The 18,091-nt window shown below is 42.4% G+C and overlaps 1 protein-coding gene and 1 long non-coding RNA gene across 6 annotated transcripts in view; one reads left to right on the top strand and one right to left on the bottom strand.

Annotated features, from left to right (window-relative positions):
• WDTC1 (WD and tetratricopeptide repeats 1) overlaps positions 1–13,764 on the bottom strand; it is a 66,561-nt gene extending 52,797 nt beyond the window's left edge. For 4 of the 5 annotated variants that reach the window (XM_043574173.1, XM_043574177.1, XM_043574175.1 and 1 more), the window contains exon 1: positions 13,467–13,764. The gene's annotated coding sequence lies outside the window, so the exon portion shown is untranslated. Of the gene's footprint in view, positions 1–9,243; positions 9,268–13,466 lie in introns of those variants that run through there. The other variant, XM_043574174.1, reaches the window with a different exon arrangement.
• Positions 13,765–13,877: 113 nt separating this feature from the next.
• On the top strand, positions 13,878–17,181 carry LOC122480148. The gene is made up of 2 exons (XR_006296518.1): positions 13,878–14,411; positions 16,690–17,181. It is a non-coding gene; the product is annotated as an uncharacterized LOC122480148 (long non-coding RNA).
• The last annotated feature ends 910 nt before the right edge of the window (positions 17,182–18,091 follow it).

Here is an 18,091-nt window from a genome sequence, read left to right as displayed (position 1 = left end):
ACTGTGCTAGACGTGGAGGAATACTGACTAGGATGAAAGACATAGCACCTAAAAAGCAGAGAATCAAAGGCAAGGGACTTAAGCTAAGATTGGTGTGTGCTTGAAAAAACTAAAAGGAATAAAAGAGGGAAAAAGCAGAGAAAGCAGACAAAAAAACCCCATACTACAATTCAGGTAAATGGTAAAATAGAGAGTGGGATTCAAAACAGTACCAGACTAGGGGGCGCCTGGGTGGCTCAGTCAGTTGAGCGTCCGACTTTGGCTCAGGTCATGATCTCCTGGTCTGTGAGTTCGAGCCCTGCGTTGAGCTCTGTGCTGACAGCTCGGAGCCTGGAGCCTGCTTCTGATTCTCTGTCTCCCTCTTTCTCTGCCCCTCCCCCACTCATGTTCTGTCTCTATCAAAATAAATATTAAAAAAAAAAAAAACAGTATCAGACTAATAGGTAGAGGTTAAAAAACCAAAATGTCAAATTTAATATAACTGCTGCTCAGTTAGCATTGTGGTAAACATTTCTGTTCCCATCCTGAGAAGAGATGACAGCACACTGGCCGATAGCTCATTCTGGAGCACAGTCCACCTTCACCACCCCCTCCCAGGAAACAGGGATTCAGCATCTTCCACAAACTTTTTAAGGCAGGCGTGTGTAACTGAAAAAACATTTCTAAGTAGAGATTATTCTAAAGGTTCACATCAGGAGGGAAATACCCCTAAATATGCAAGAAGTATAATTAGTTTCGGACTTCAAAAATTTCTCAAATATAAATAATTAGATCAATAAATGAATTGTTATTTGAATATGAGGAGATTTAATTATGGTCAAATTTTAAAAGCATTATTTTAAGGAGTATCCTGGAATAGTCAATTCTATAGAGCAAAAAGAACTCACGGATATAGAATGACATGATGGAGACATTTGGAATTGAAGAAAGGAAGTTATATATTTATGATTAAACACCAGAAAAGACTACATCAAGGGGATTTCTCTCTGGTGCAGTATGCAAATTGTATGTTCAGTTCTGCCGAGATGCAAAAAGACTGAAATAAGTGACTTCAAGAATCCATAAGATAAAATTTCCAATGCCTAGTATGCTAGGCACTGCACTAGACTTTGAAAATCCAGCAAAGAACAAGCCAAACACAGACCCTTCTCTTCAAGAGCACACAATATAGTTGTCATGAATTGAATACCAATGGTACCAAGACTATTGTAACTAGAGCTCCTCAGAGGGACTGAAAAAGGCTAATTTAACTGAATGACCAAAATGAACAGCCGAGACAGTAAATTCAGAAGGAGCAACAAGGAATAATAAATTAAATCTTATTTATACTCATTTATTCACACACCTTAGAAGAAATGACAAAAATGACAGTGGGGGAAACAAACTAAACATAGGGCAGTAGAGTAAGAAAGGTGACTTGGAAATCGCTAACAAAAAACTAGAACTGTAACAGACCCAAGCAACTTTAAATGTGTATTCTTCATTCTAAAGATAGCACAATGAACTGAGTATACCCTTATGTTTGCACTTAAAGCTCTAGTAATATTGAGGGCTAATTTTGCAGAACATGAAAGTTCAATACAAAATCTCTCTAGCTAAAGTACAAAGGGTTGAACATGGCATCTTCTGTCATTACAGGCCAGCTCTAGTTGATACTCAATGATAAGAAGGAAGAAGGAAGCCAGTTTCTGGGAGTTGGGAATGTGAAAAATATAAAATGCCTATGACACAGAGGAAAGTATATGACATAATGTTATAAAGAAAACATGAACTGCCATGTATATTGATACACTGCCCAAAAGGTATTCCATTCCTAGAGTCTAGAATGTCTAGCATGTCGCCACTTAACCCTATCCCTTCCACAGACCTTTAACTCGGGCTACTGGGAAACTTTTTTCCACGGGCATCTCTGCTATTACAAAGGAAGCTAATAAGAAAATTCAATTAACAGCTCAATTTGGAGGAATTAATCTACTCCATAATGCAAAGGGTACCAGTAATATAATAGCCTGAGGTTAACAAGCCTTAGAACAAAGTACGCCTGGCAAATGTTACTCATCTGGAACCAAAGATTGAACAGTAACATCCAAATAAACATGAGGAAACACCCATTTCAGGTGTGCCACAGTCCTTGTTTGAGTTAATGTAGCAGAAAGGGAAGTGAACTTAAAATACTTAGGCACTTGGGCCTGCAGTCCAGCCCCCTCACTGTACCCATTAGTACCTACTTAGACAGTTATCCAACCTTTCTGAGTTTCAATTTCCTCATTTGTAAAATAGGGATACTCATTTATTTCAATTAGTTGTTGTGAGGAATAAATGATGAAATATATATGAAGGTACAAAATAGTACCTGGATTACAGCAGGTGCTCAACAGATGTTATTAGCCAAATCTGAAGTCTAGTAAGACTTGATAGCTCCTGATCTATGCTCAGTGGCATGGTTACAACATTTCTCTTACTTCCTTCCCTACCAGAGAGACAGAGCTGACATTGGGGATTCCATTGTAGGATGGTGGGGCACAGAGAATGGGATCTTTCTCACCTCTGCTAGCTTTGAATTGCAAGATCAGGAGGAAAATGGTGACTTTGCTAAAAACAAAGAAACTCCATTCAACAGTCTGTACAAGAATGGTTAGGGCAGGATTATTCATAACAGCTAAAAGGTAGAAACCCAAATGCCCATCAACTGATGAATGGACAAACAAAATGTGGTGTTTATTGTGTCTATACAATGCAATGTTATTTGGCCATAAGAAGCAATGAAGTGCTGATACGTGTTACAACATGGATGAACCCTGAAGACATTATGCTAAGTGAAAGAAAGCCACATGTTGTATATAGGTTTCTCCTGCTATCCAAAAGCAAAGTGTTCCTATGAAACCTATCCTAAGCTGCAAGGGCATAAAGCGAAGAAGCAATTACCATCAGTTTATTAAATGGAAAAAATTTTTTGGCATTTACAGACCCCAAAAATAACTTCTCTTAGGCTTTTCTGATACCATCTTGCTAAAGGATGAGCAAAATAAATAAATAAAGCACACTGTATTTTATAAAGCACAGATGCTCACAGACACAGTTCAAAGCTATGGTGGTTGGATGCTGAGTGTAGTTCCCAGGGTGGAAGCTGGGAGGAGCCACTCTCGCCACTCAGGGTGCACACTGCCACTATAATAGGCTCACCGCAAAACAAATGCTGAGCACTATATTTGATTTTCACCCTTTTCATAAAAGCAAAATTCCCCTTTGGATTCTCTTCGGTTAGTGTAAAAGGTACTGATGTAGATCTTTTGTAAAAGTGAAGTGGCATAACATGAACTTTCAAGAATCGAGGGATATCTATAATTCCATTTATAAGCAAAGGCCAGAATAGGCCAATCTATAGAAACAGAAAGTAGATTTATGGTTTCCTGGGGCTAGAGAGGACTTTAAAGTGTATAATTCAGTGGTATTTAGTACACTCACCATGTTATACAACCATCACCTCTAGGTAGTTCCAAAACACTTACATCACACCAAAAGAAAATCCCATACCTATTAAGTAGTCAGTCCCTCTTCCTTCCTCCCTCTAGTATCTGGCAACCACCAATTTACTTTCTGCATCTATCAATTTACCTATTCTAGATTTTTCAGATAAATGAAATCCTACAATATGTGACCTTTGCGACTGGCCTCTTTCACTTAGCATACTATTTTGAGGTCTATCCATGTTGTAGCATGCATCAGTACTTCATTCCTTTTTATGGCTGAATACTATTCCATTGCACCGCTATATCACATTGTATTTATCCATTCATTCATCTATCTGTTGGTTGTCATGAATAGTGCTGCTATGAATGTCCATGTACAAGCATCTGTTTGACTACCTGTTTTCAATTCTTTTGCGTATATACCTTGGCGTGGAATTGCTGAGTCATATGGTTGTTCTATATTTAACTTTTTGAGGAATTGCCAAACTGTTCTCCATAGCAGCTGCACCATTTTACAATTTCACCAGCAATGTAAAAGATTCCAATTTCTCCACATCCTTACCAATACTTGCTTTTTAAAAAAAATGTATTTATAGCCATCCTCACGGGTATGAAGCAGTACTTCATTGTGGTTTGGTGTTTCTTTTTGAGGTAATGAATATGTTCTAAATTTGACTGGTGATTGTTGCACATATCTGTGAGAATACTAAAAACCACTGAATTATACACTTTAAATGAGTGAATTGTATGGTATGTGAATTATATCCCAATGAAGTTATTATATTTTTAAAAAGGAACTATTGATACCAGCAACAATATGGATGAATCTCACAGATTCTGAGCAAAAGAAGCCAGACTTAAGAAAGTACATACTGGGGGGCCTGGGTAGCTCAGTCGGTTAAGCGTTTGACTTTGGCTCAGGTCATGATCTCGCGGTTCCTGGATTTGAGCCCCATGTTGGGCTCTGTGCTGACGGCTCAGAGCCTGGAGCGTGCTTCAGATTCTGTGTCATCCTCTCTCTCTGCCCCTCAGTACCACCCCCCCTTTCAAAAATAAGTAAACATTTAAAAAAAAAGGTACATACTGTATGATTCCATTTACAGTTGACTCTTGAACAACACAAGTTTGAACCGTGTGGGTTCATTTATATGTGGAGTCTTTTCGATAAATACAGTATAGTACTGCAAATATATTTTCTCTTCCTTATGATTTTCTTAATAAAACTTTATTTTCTCTAGCTTACTTTAAGAATACAGATATAATACATATAACATACAAAATATGGGTTAATTATTTGTTATCCGTAAGGCTTCTGATCAACAGTAGGCTATTAGTAGTTAAGTTTTTCAGGAGTCAAAAGTTATATGCCAATTTTTGACTGCCTGGAGGGGGTTGGGCAGAGTGGGTGCCCCTAACCCCCACACTGTTCAAGAGTCAACTATATATGAAGTTCTAGAATAGGCAAAAATACAGTTAAAAAAAAAAAAGAAGTGTTGCCTGAGTGCATCCAGATTAATAAGAAAAGGAGCCCTGAGAACTTTCTAAGTGACAGAAAAGTTCTATATATGAGGGGAATATGGCTATATAGGTACTGGGGGTATGGGTGACATGAGTATATCCATTTGTCAAAACTGTACAATCAAGATTAGTGAATTTTAATGTTGGTAAATTTTACTTAAAAAATAGAATGGAGGAGGGGCGCCTGGGTGGCTCAGTCGGTTAAGTGTCCCACTTTGGCTCAGATCTCAGGGTTTGTGAGTTCTAGCCCCGCATGGGGCTCTCTGCTGTCAGCACAAAGACCACTTTGGATCTTCTGTCCCCATCCTCTCTCTGCCCCTTCCCTGTTCATGCCCCCTCTCTCTGTGTCAATAATAAACACTTAAAAAAATAGAATGGAAGTGGAAAGCAAAGGAGGTATAGATAAAATAAGAATGGCAGAATGTTGACAGTTATTGAAATAGGATGACAGATAAATGGGGGTTCATTATTCTGTTCTATTCTGTTTACTTCATATATATTTGGAATCCTCTCTTATCAAGGCCTTTTAAAAATCTTTCTTTCCTATTAAGAGTCACTCAAAACATGGAAGACTGATTAATGAAACAGAAAACTGTTAATCATATATAGTTAAAAAATCACGTTCAAGACATATATGTGACCATCTTAGCCTTAAAGGGAAAAAAAAGACAAACCAAAAGTGTACGTATCTACAATGTTATAACAAGAAGGATATGTGTTTGGGGTGCCCGGGTGGCTCAGTCAGTTGTGTGTCCAACTTCGGCTCAGGTCATGATCTCATGGTTCACAAGTTCGAGCCCCACATCGGGCTCTGTACTGACAGCTCAAAGCCTGGAACCTGCTTTGGATTCTGTGTCTCCCTCTCTCTCTGCCCTTCCCCTGCTCACCCTCTGTCTCTCTCAAAAATAAATAAAAGCATTTTTAAAAATTAAAAAAAAAAAAGAAGGCCAGGCATTAAAAATATGCCAGTGGTCTTCTCCCTGGTAAGACAACAGGTAATACACACACACACACACACACACACACACACACACACACACACGTGTGTGTGTGTGTGTGTTACATACATTTTTTTTCCTGCCTCAAAATCAGAACTTATGAAAAAAATATATATTTTTTTTCTTTCTGTTTCTCTGTATTTTCCAAGTATTCTATTGTGAACATTTATTGTTCTTATAGTAATATAGAAATAGCCATTAGGAACCAGCTTTGGACTGAAAGAAACCTGAGTCTAAATCTGGCTCTACTATATACTAGGCTGTGTGATCTTGGGTAAAATTATTTACCTTTAAGCTCCCGGGTTTTGTTGGTTTGTTTGTTTTTTACCTGCCATGTAGGTATATGAAGTAATATCTACATCATAGGGTCACTGGGAACATTAATAAGACAATGCATTGCAAAACACTTAGCACAATACCTGGCATATGGTAAGTGCTCAAGAAACACTGGCTACTTTTCATTTGTTACACAAAGATAATAATAGCACCTACCTCAGGGTTGTTGTGAGGATTACATGTGATAACTGGCACACTGGAAATACTTATTAACCGTGAGTGACAGTATTATTTGCAATAAGAAAAATTGTTTAAGAAAAGCCTCCTCTCAAAAAATTAAACATAGAGTTACCATATGACCTAGAAATTCCACTCCTAGGTATAACCCAAGAGAAAGAAAAACAAATGTCTACACAAAAACTTGTACATGAATGTTCTCAGCCCCAAGGTAGAAACAACTCAAATGTCCATCAATGGATAAATGTCCATAAATGGACAAATAAAATGTGATATATCCATATAATGGAGTATCAATCAGCCATAAAAAGGAATGAACCACTGATTCATGCGACAACATGGATGAAACTTGAAAACATAATATTATTTGAAAGAAGCCAGTCACAAAAGGCCATATATTGTATGAATCCATTTACATGAAACATCAAGAACAGCAAAATCTACAGAGAAAGAAAGATTAGTGGTTTCTTGGAACTGAGGAAGAAGATGGGAGTGACTGGGGTGGTGGTGACAGCTAAAGGGTATGGGTTTCTTTGGGGCATGATGAAAATGTTCTGGAATTAGATAGTGGTGATGGGTGCACAACTTTGTGGATATATTAAAAAGTGCAGAATTAAAAGGGTAGACTTTATGATACAAGAATTGTATCTCAACTATAAGAAGAAAAGTCCTCAAACCCTTTTCTTCTTTTCTCTGCCTCAAAATCAGAACTTACAAAAATTTAGCTCTCACCGTTTCCTTCGTCTGTCTCCTGCCTTTAACTATAATTATTTTGTGGCTTCTCTTCTTTAAAAGACTAAAAGCATCCTGAGGGCCAGCTCTTCATCTGATTCATCTACTGAACCTCCTAGGTCTCCAAGGAGTGATGTGGGCTTAGCAGGTGCCAATGAGTACTTGCTGAATGAATGACAGCGTGACTGTCTTGCATATGTATAGCACTTTGTAACTATCAGAGTACTTTTGCTCATGCTTTTAACTTGAACTTCGTAACAATCCAGTGAGGAAGCTAGAAAGCTATTTTCATCCCCGTTTAACAAGGGAGAACTGAAGCACAATGCTACTGAGGAAGAAACACTGGACCGGAATCTAGGGTCTCGTGCTCCAGGCCAGGCTCTGCCTCTAAGTGTCTTAAAGACCCTGAGTGAGGCGCTTCACTCTCTCAGCCTATTTCCCCATCTGCAAAGTGAGAGGTAGACTCTAAGATGAGCTACAAAATCCCTCCCACTATCCTGTGATCCTAAGGACACACTGCCAGGTAGCAGTAGAGTGGAGATGGAACCCAAGTCATCTGTATTCTTTTTCCTCTGGACAGTGCCTCCCACTGTAGAGAGATGTCCCCAGCTAGAGAGACCACTGGCCCCCGCCCCCTTCCAACATTATGAATTATGCAAAGGATGTATGCAAGTTTCCTTTCACTCTATTTGCAGTGGTTTACCTACTGGAGCAATCCTATAGAAGAGAAAAACATGCACTTTCAAAGCAAAAAGGTCCCTGGAAGTGGCATAATAAAGTAAAGAGTTGGGTACTGGAGTCTGGCAGACCTAAAGTTCAAATCCCAGTTCTGCCAACTATCTTCTGTGTGACAACATTTCTAAATCTCAGCTTTCTAATCTGCAAAACAGGATGATAATGCCTATCTTCACAGAGTGAAGAGCCACACACATAAAATGCCTGATATCAAGCCTGGTAAAAATTAAAAAAAAAATTCTTTTAATGTTTATTCATTTTTGAGAGAGAGAGACAGACAGACAGACAGAGCGTGAGCAGGGGAGGGGCAGAGAGAGAGGAAGACACAGAATATGAAGCAGGCTTCAGGCTCTGAGCTGTCAGCACAGAGACTGACATGGGGCTTGAACCCATGAATCACAAGATCATGACCCGAGCTGAAGCTGGATGCCCAACCGACTGAGTCACCCAGGTGCCCCACCTGGTAAAAAATATTTAGTGAACATTCAAATCATTTCATAAGTGTTATCCAACAGATTCCTCATAAACCTATGAAGGTAGGTACTATTATTATCCTCACTTTACAGATGAAGGATCTAAGGCACAGAGAAGTTAATTTCCCTAAAGTTAGTTATTAAATGGAGAGTCAAACTAAATAGTTCGACCCTAAGACCAGGTCACTGGCCACTGAAAAATAGTTATTGTCTTTAATTAGATCATGTCTAAGCAGTCTTACCTAAAAGACACCATCTCTTAGCATTTAGGTTTTAACTAAGCATTTAACTTAGCATTTACGGTTTAACTAAGGAAGCAAAATCACCTAGACTCTGACGGTCTCAGACACAAATTTCAAAAGTATATTTCAAGGTCATGGACTAAGTTGGCGCAAGGACAGCATCTGGGAAAGGTTTGGTTGGTGGAACAGGCCCATCAGCAAAATGTCTTTGGAAAAGTTCTTTGCCATCTTCAAGGATCCTGGCTCAAATGATTCTATACGGAGTTGACTAAAGCCTTCTCTGTGAAGTCCATCCTAAGAAATGCTTCACTTTGGGTGCCTAGGTGACTCAGTCGGTTAAGCGTCCGACTCTTGGTTTTGGCTCAGGTCATGATTTCTTGGTTTGTGCATTTGAGCCCCACATTGGGTTCTGTGCGGACAGTGCAGAGTCTGCTTAGGATTCTCTCTCTCTCTCCCTTTCTCTCTGCCCTTTCCCTGCTCTCCCTCTCTCTCTCTCAAAATAAATAAACTTAAAAAAAAAATAAATGCTTCACTTTGTGGGAAACTCTGGATGAAAACTCACCTCGATGGCTTATCTGCATGAATGGGTTCTGTACTGCCATTCAAGCTTTGTGAAAAATCTTTCTTGATGTTTTCAGAACTTTGCTTTGCAGTGATTATAGCTAATTTATCTGCCTTCATCTAGGGCCACCATTACCTTAAGATAGTGGAAGGGAACAGAAAGAGAAAAGAGAGCATATTTGGATAATGCTGTCTTCTCTCACTGTATTTATATGAGCATCTGCAGTCTTGGATTTTGCCCTTAACTGCATCTTTCCAAACTCTGCCTGATTCAAAGTATGCCTCATAGGGAAGCCTTTGAAGTTTTACCCTCTAACTTTCCTCCTAGCAGAAAGGTGAAGGAAAAGTAAGCCAATCAATGTGGAAATGCTTCCTTTCCAATTCAATTGCAGCTGTGTTACATCCAGATGTCTGGCTCAAGAAGGAACCAGGTAAGCCACTGGCACCCAAACACTCAGGTCTCAACTGGTGAAGTTCCAAGACCAGAAATGCCTGATTCCCATTCTGGGAAAGGCTCCCTAAAGGTTCATGGATAAGCACAGTTTAGAGCTTTCTGAAAATAGAATCTTGGGGTTATGAACAAGGATAAAATTTTGCCACCATCCTGATCCTAACACTGCCTCTGGAGAGCCCCTAGACAGCTACCTGGGTAAGGTCGGATCCTGCTCTGCCCCACTCCCCAAGGAAATGGGGTTAATACCTCCCCAGATGGCTACAGGGAGGATTAAGGGTTATTATTCTTGGCATCCAGCTCTATCACAGCTCTAGCAATTGTGACCTTGTCCATTCTAAAATAAGACATTAAATGTAAAAATGCAAACAGTGATCTCTGAATCTGACTGTATAGTGGGGTAAGGACTTTTTTTCCCTACAAGGCCTTTGACACTTCCTCCTATACTCCAATGTGTTGGCTGAATCCTCCTCTCATTCAGGCCTCAAGTTTTTAAGGTATTAGTCACTAATGCCACAAAGCCCTTGAAGGGGTTAGCAGCTATTACAAATAGCACAAAGAGTGAACCCCAAAATTCTCAGGTCTGAATTCACCCTAAAGAAATAAACTGGTACCTTTTTATCCCAAACCCAAGCTCTCAAGGGCAGTCAGTGACATTTAGTGAAAAGTGTATGTTATATCATTTAGTACTCATAAAACCATCGTAAGGAAGGTACTGTCATCTCGTTTCACAGATGAGGAAACTATAGCTCAGAGAAGACACACAACTTACTCTATGTTACACAGCGAAGATGGTACAGACAAAGGTTCAAATATCAGCCCTACTACTACTAACTGCGTAACCTCTAGCACGTTTTTTTTTAACTTTCTGGAGCCTCCATTTCCTCCTTTGTCAAGTGGGAATAATAATAATTCCCACTTCATAGGGGATTTGAGGATTAAATGAAGTATTGTAGGAAAAGTGTCTAACAAGTGCCTGGCACACAGTATGTATGCAATATGCGTTAGTTTTTTTACAGATCACAAAAACAGGAGTTTGACTCCATTTCCATATAATAATAGGGTTTAAAATACTGAAAGACTACTCAGTCAAATTACCTAAATAAGTATGAACTCCTCTAGTATATCCTGGATAAGAAGTGGCAAAGCCTCTGCTTGAATACCTACAACGATGGGTAACTCACTCCCCCACAAGGTGGCCCATTTTGTTTTTAGAAAACAAATTCTCTCCTATCCAGCCAATATGCACCTTCTTCGAATTTCCATCTCTTGATCCTAGTGCTACACCCTGGTTTGAATTCTGAACATTTCCTTTGTTAGCTGTGTGACCTTAGACAAGTTATTTAATCTCTCTGAACTTGTATCTTCACATGTATAATAGGGAAAATGATTTCTGCCTACCAGAGCAGTGATGAGGGCTAAATTAGATAAAGTAAAAACACCACCTAGCACACAGTCCAACATACCAGGCCCTCAATAAATGTCAGTCACATTTTTGAATGTACTCTAATTGGTAAATACCTCTTAAAGTAAGTTATTCATAATTAAATGTACCACCAAGGGATTGGTTTCTGATGAAAACCGTCAGGAGTTTTGAAACTTAGGAGTTATGGGAGTCCCTCTGCAATGGCGGCCCAAAGATGCAGTGGAATCCAGAAAGGTAAGGATGAAAGAAGAAAGGAGTCAGGATCACTCAGTGACCCAAAAGAAAGATAAGTACCACCATATTACATGTTGTCTAGGATTCCCTCTCTGAGACCCAGGACTGCACACGTGGGCCACATTCCCTAACTTAAAAAAAAGAGAAGAAAATAATTAAAAAATAATTAAAAGTCACAGTTCTGGGTCTTCGTAGCAATTGGCCCCTCAAAATCCAAAGATGTTTAGCAGAGGGCTTTAAGATCTTCAGTCGTATACTTCCAGATCCTGAAGTCTACATGTGCGAAAAAAAACCCTAATATGATGTCCCATGAGTCACTATTGAGTTCCTTTAAGCTAGAAAATTTGTCAGCTGCATGACAACTCTAAAACCCAAAAGTGGCAAATTGCCAATGTTAATACCATCACCACAAGCATTACACATATTCTCTTTCTTTCAGTAACTCCAAGGTAAAGAGTCTCGGGCAGACATATGAGTTGTTGCTCAATTATTCTTCAGAGGTGACCCAAAGCACTGCTTCTACAAATTGAGATGTGGCTTGAACATAAGTGCCCCCCAATAGGTCAAAAGAGGGAAGGATAGCAGGACCCCAGTATTAAAGCAGCAGGATCACAGACTATGGCAGAAAAGGTTGTTTCCCATTTGCCAATGAAATACAACAACCTGTAATGAAGATTCACTGTTAGTCTCAGAGTTAGCCCAAATGAGCCTTACCAGTTACTCTTTGGTCTGTGATAGAGGATCAAATTATTATACTCAACAGCCAAGATTCAATTCAATCTCTTTAAAAATATAAGAATTACAAGGAAGAATAGGCCAAAACTCAAACCAGAAATAGCCTTAAGTAGGTCCTTCACTTAGCGAAGAGGCTGGCCACTCCGGAGGGACTTTAAGGTACAGAAAAGCTTTGTTCAGACCACTGAGCATATCTGTGCCCTAGGTAGAGATTTCATAATGTTTTTGAGTCAGGAGGTGTCTTCCGAATAGTTTTCTTCTCAAAACTGTTCCAGGCTCTGTTAAAAGGGAACACTTAACTGCCACTTTACTCTCATCATCTACCCCATCCTTGCAAAGAATGGGGAAGTTACAGCCACCCGATCAGGCTTCTAAACTCACAAACCTAAGAGGAAAACTTTAAAGTTGCTCTACCACTACCTCAGGAAGTTAAAGGAAGTCACTGAAAAAAAGGGCTTTGAGGAAAACAGTCAAATTAGGCAGCCAGACTTTAGTCATAAGTCCTGACACGTCTTTTCTAGAGACCCTGGTAGTACACCTGCAGAGGAGAGTCAGAGGTCACTAAGCAAATTCAACCTGGCTGGCAAGGGGGAGGGGGGGTACGACCCACTGCAGCCTTCAGTGACAAGAATCGGATCCTACTGGTTCAACCTCTCTTCTTTTCCACACTTCCTATTTCCCTTTGAGGTGGGTACTGAAGAGCCCGTTCCCAAGTAAAGGCCCTCTGTATGGGCGTTACAGTCGCCTGGTGGAAACACCTTGGCAGACTTCAGCTTGGTGCCAGGATGGGCCACTGAAGGCATGTGCAGCTGCAAGAAGCCTGACCACGGACGGACACACGGGACGGACGGACGGACGGACACACACACACACACACACACACACACGCACACACACGCACACACACAGAAAGAGAGAGCGAGAAAGAGCGAGCGCGAGAGCGAGCGAGACAGAGCGAGAGCAGGAGGGCAGGAAACTAAGAGAGCAGGTCAGGTCAACGTAGCCCTCCCAGCACTTCCACCTGCCCCCTTCTTCCTGAGACCAGCGCCAGATCAGATGTCAAACAAAAAAGTCCGCAAAAAAGTCCCGTGATGGGACGACTTCCACCTCTCCCTTGGCAGAGCCTCCCTGAGCCTCCCGCACCACCCACGTCCCGGCCAGCCCTCCATCCCCACCCCGCCCCCGGCCCACTGTGCCCTTCGCCCCAGCGAGGCCTGCCCCCTCTCGGGACACCCCGGAGCCCCGAGGCAGGCGGGCTCAGGCCCCCGGGCCGGCAGGGCTGCGGCCGGCCCAGAGCGAGCGGCCCGTGTGCCGGGGCTGCGGGAACCGGTTCTTGCTTCGGCGCCCGGCGAGGGCAGGGGGCGGTGGCTACCCGTACCTGTCAGGCCTCTTCCCAGGACCGGCGGCGGCGCAACTTCAGGAGCCCATGTCCGTCCGGGGGGCCCGGCCCCTCTCCCGGGAAGGGGGGGCGCGGATCCCGGGGAGGGGGCTGGGGGCCCGGGCAGCTCTAGCCCCTTCCCATGCTCCCCGCCCGGCGCCTGGCCCGGGCCGGACAGCGCCTCCGCCCGCCCCTGCGCACCGCCTCACACCCGCGCTCACACACACCTCACACTCCCTCGCGCGCTCTCACACACGCACTCCCCTCCCTCCTCCTCCTCTGTTTATCTCCTCCAGCTGTCTGGGGACCCAGGAGAAGCCCAGCACTGCGCCTGCGCCACGCAGTCTCCGCCCCCGCCCCGCGCCTCACAGCCGGAGCTACGCTACGGAGAGAGCGTCCGGCGGTTTCCAGAATAGCTAGACGGGCCCCTCCCCCCTCGCGCGCCCGGTCAACGTCTGCTGCCGGCGGTGCCTACTAACCTGCTAGTGGGGGAGACCCGCACCGCCGCGACCAATCTGCTCTTGCGCTCGCCGGACCGGCAGCCAGTGGGCAGGCGGGAAAGCCGGGCTGAGCCCCGGCGCATCCTGGGAGTCGTAGTTTCTCTCCGTCGAAGAGCTCCTGCCGGGCGGGTTCACCCCGCCCAGTTGCCATTAGTTACCCTGACGCACCGCCCACCCCACATCCACGTAAAATGCTCCCTCGCGTTGCTTCTGGGGCACCTCTCACACTCACCCAAATGCTTCTCAGAGCCCGGCGCTGTCTCCTAAGAGCCTTACCGAGACTTCCTCAGATCCCCTGAATTGGGAGACTTTTCAGGCTGGGGCCCCAGTGCCCCCCCCCCCCCCCCAAAGCCGACCTTCATCTTAACTCCTTCCTGACCTGGGTGGCTGCTGAAGAGGCGCATTCCTCACTCTTGTTCCTGGGCCTCAAGGAAGAGGAGAAAAGGTAATCAGTCAGTTCTACGCAGAGTGGCTTGGAGGGGAGCCAACCACACACAACTCTGGAAACCCTCAGGCTGACAGAGACAAGGTCCATCTGAGACTAACTGGTGGAGGCACTACTGTTCCCACCTCGAAGGAAGAGGAAGTTCCAGCCTAGTGGAGTGCCAAGTCTGACAGAGGAGACACCCTCCTCTCTAAGGAAGTTGCCAAGGTGACAAGGGAGGCATCGTGCCTAACTTATGAAGGCAGAGACCGGGCCCCACCCATGAAGCGCCTAAAGTCAGAAAAAGATATTGTCATCTCTTGAGAATGGAAACTTGTCACTCACCTGTAGGGTGCCATTTGTCAGATAAAAATAATTCACTTTTATTGAGCATTTACTATGTCACCACTGTATTGAGTATAATTTTTAGATACTATCTGGGTTTTGCAGAAAAGAAAGCTGAGACACAAAGGTTAAAAGCTGCTTGCCCAGGGTCACATAGCTGACAAGGAACCAAATAGGGATTCAAACCTAGATCTGTATTACAGCAGAGTCTGAGCTTTTGAACACTACCTGTCCCTCCAGTGAGAACCAGGCAGTACCCACTCTCAGAAAGGAAGATACATATTTAGCATTTATAGTGTCTGTCCCATGTTTATCACTCCATGACTTGCTTGTTTTTTCCTGCTTCTGCTCACATCAAGTGTATAAATTAGTCTGTGAGCTCCCAAAGGGTGATTTCTTCCCATTTGGAGGAGTTAGAACCTACTTGCAAATTCAGCTTTGTGAAATGCCTATAAATGTGGGTCATTCTTCCTGATTTCTCCCCCACAGATGTTCCACTGAATATAAAAAATCATAAACTTTAGGACTAAAAGAGAGCTTTAAGATTATCTATCCGTAGCTCTCCAGGCTCAGGCTGAAACCCTGGCTAAGGTCACTGGCTCAATTAAATTGAATAATAGCTAACATGTATTGAACATTTACCATGAGAGATAAGTTCTTATCAGCGAATTAAGCAATACTCCCACAAATCACATAGTTGGTACAGTTGGGATTAAAACCCAGATTATTTGAATCCAGAACTTCCATTTTCAACCATTGCTCTATGCTGGCAATGTCACAGAGACTCTCAGAAATACTGACAGAGGGGCACGTGGGTGGCTCAGTCAGTTTAGGCATGGGACACTTAATTTCAGCTCAGGTCATGATCTCATGGTTCATGAGATTAAGACCTGAGTCAGGTTCTGCCCTTGAAGCCCAGAGCCTGCTTGGAATTCTCTCTCCCTCTCTCTCTGCCCCTTCCCTACTCATGCACATGTGTGCATACTCTCCCTCTCTCTCTCAAAAATAAACAAAACTTAAAAAAATAAATACAGAGAAGTGTGGGTGATGTTTCTGTGATTACTAGCACAGTCTTTGTTTGACACATAGTAGACACTCAGTAAATATTTGTTTAGCAGAATGAACTTTGTTGTTACGGAATGGATGATAGGATGAAAAATATTAATAATAGCTGCAGCTACAATTAATTGATTATTTTCTGCCAAGAGCTCGCTTGCCCTCTCATGCACTCTCTTTCCCTTTTCTACATATATGAATATATATGCATATATGAGTATATTGCATATCTATACATGTATATGCATATATGTATGTACAAGTGTATATATTTATCTATGTATACACACCTACATTCACACACTAACCACAACCACCTTATGATTTAGGTATTATTCCTACTCCCATTTTTAAAAATATGTTTATTTTGAGAGAGTGCGAGCACGAACCGAGGAGGGGCAGAGCATGAACAGGGGAGGGGCAGAGAGACAGGGAGAGAGAGAATCCCAAACAGGTTCCAAGCTGTCAGCACAGAGCCCAATGCAGGACTTGATCTCACAAACCTGTGAGATCATGACCTGAGGCGAAATCAAGAGTTGGACACTTAACTGACTGAGCCACCCAGGTGCCCCCCCCTCCCATTTTTACATAGAAAAAACAGATTCAAAAAAGAAGATATTGTCATCTCTTAGAATGGAAACTTCTCATTCTCGCTTCCAGCCATAGATGTTTGAGAACTTTCTAATTAAGAGAGCTGGGCTACTTTGGGAGGTGGTAAGCTCTCTGTCTTTGATAGTATTCAAGGGTAGGATAGTTCAGGATACTGCAGAAGCAATTATTCTATTGGGTAGATATTTAAGTGATACTTCCAATATTCTCTTGTTTGGCTTTTGGAAGCAGACAAGGATTATTCAAATAAGGCTTGTGACAATGAATGTAGCTCCTTTTTCTCTCCTAGGTGCACTAGATAATGCCCCAACTGAGCAGCTCTGCAGAGGCAGTCACTGATACAACCATTTTCATTTCCTGATTGGACTCCTGGGAAAAAGTGGGTATATTCAACCTAAAGTTGAAGATTCTCTTATTCTACAACCCAGAAATTTTACTTCTAAGAGTTTAGAGGAAACATTACATGTGTGCACAAGGAAACACGGCAAGGAACACTACTTCTGGCCCGTTGTGATAGCAGAAAAAGTCAAAAAAACCTAACCTATAGGGGAATGGATGGATGAATCATGGTTTATTCATACAGCAAAGCACTACACAACCATATTTTTCTACGAAAAACACACGTTAACTATCAACACGTAAGATGTTTATCCATGCGCCAGCTAAAATCACTGAGTACCCCTGCTCTTCCTGTGTTGCCTCCCACTTCCCTCACTGATACTTTGTGTCTTCATCTGTAACTAGGGCTAATAAATCCCTCACAGGATTGTGGTTTAAAACAAATGAGGAAGGGGCGCCTGGGTAGCTCAGACGGTTGAGCGTCTGACTCTTCAGTGCAGGTCATATCCCAGTTCGTGAGATCGGACTCTGCGCTGACAGTTTGGAGCCTGCTTGGAATTTTCTCTCCCCTTCTCTCTCTGCCCCTCCTCTGCTTGTGCTCTCTCTCCCCAAATAAATAAACTTAAAAAAAAAAAAACAAAAACACTAGGGGCACCTGGTTGGCTCAGTCTGTTAAGCGTCTGACTTGGGCCCAGGTCATGATCTTGCGGTTTGTGAGTTCAAGCCCCGTGTTAGGCTCTGGACTGACGGCTCAGAGCCTGGAGCCTATTTTGGATTCTGTGTGTGTGTGTGTGTGTGTGTGTGTGTGTGTGTGTGTCTGCCCGCCCCTCCCCCACTCACACTCTGTCTCTCTCTCTCTCTCAAAAATAAACATTTTAAAAAAACATTAAAAATTTTTCTAAAAAATCAGGGAGATAACTTCTGATACTTAAACTCAAAAAAAAAAAAAAACCCAGATCAAATAGAATTCCAGTGTTTAAATGTACATGAGGAATAGTTAACCTTGCAGGCAATAGATCAAGTTTCCTTCCCCAGGGACCGGGTTAGTGCATCAAGGCACTAAAAAGCCAAAACTCTGTTACCTGTTGGAAGAACAGGTTATTTAGCCTCTTTATGCCTCTGTAAATAGAGTATACCATATGCCGCTATCTACTTGACAAGAGTTATAAATAGAAATTAGCAGTATGTATGTGGGACACACTGAAATTATGAAATTCAAATTTTAAAACACCAGTGAATTGGAGGACTGACACTACACAACGTCAAGACTTATTATAAAGCTATAATAATCAAGTCAGTGCAGTATTGGCAAAAGCACAGACAAGTATGTGAACGGAACAGAATAGAGAACC

Source organism: Prionailurus bengalensis, chromosome C1 (assembly GCF_016509475.1).
Source record: "Prionailurus bengalensis isolate Pbe53 chromosome C1, Fcat_Pben_1.1_paternal_pri, whole genome shotgun sequence".
NCBI classification, from domain to species: domain Eukaryota; kingdom Metazoa; phylum Chordata; class Mammalia; order Carnivora; family Felidae; genus Prionailurus; species Prionailurus bengalensis.
This window is presented reverse-complemented; position numbering and strand designations above follow the sequence as displayed.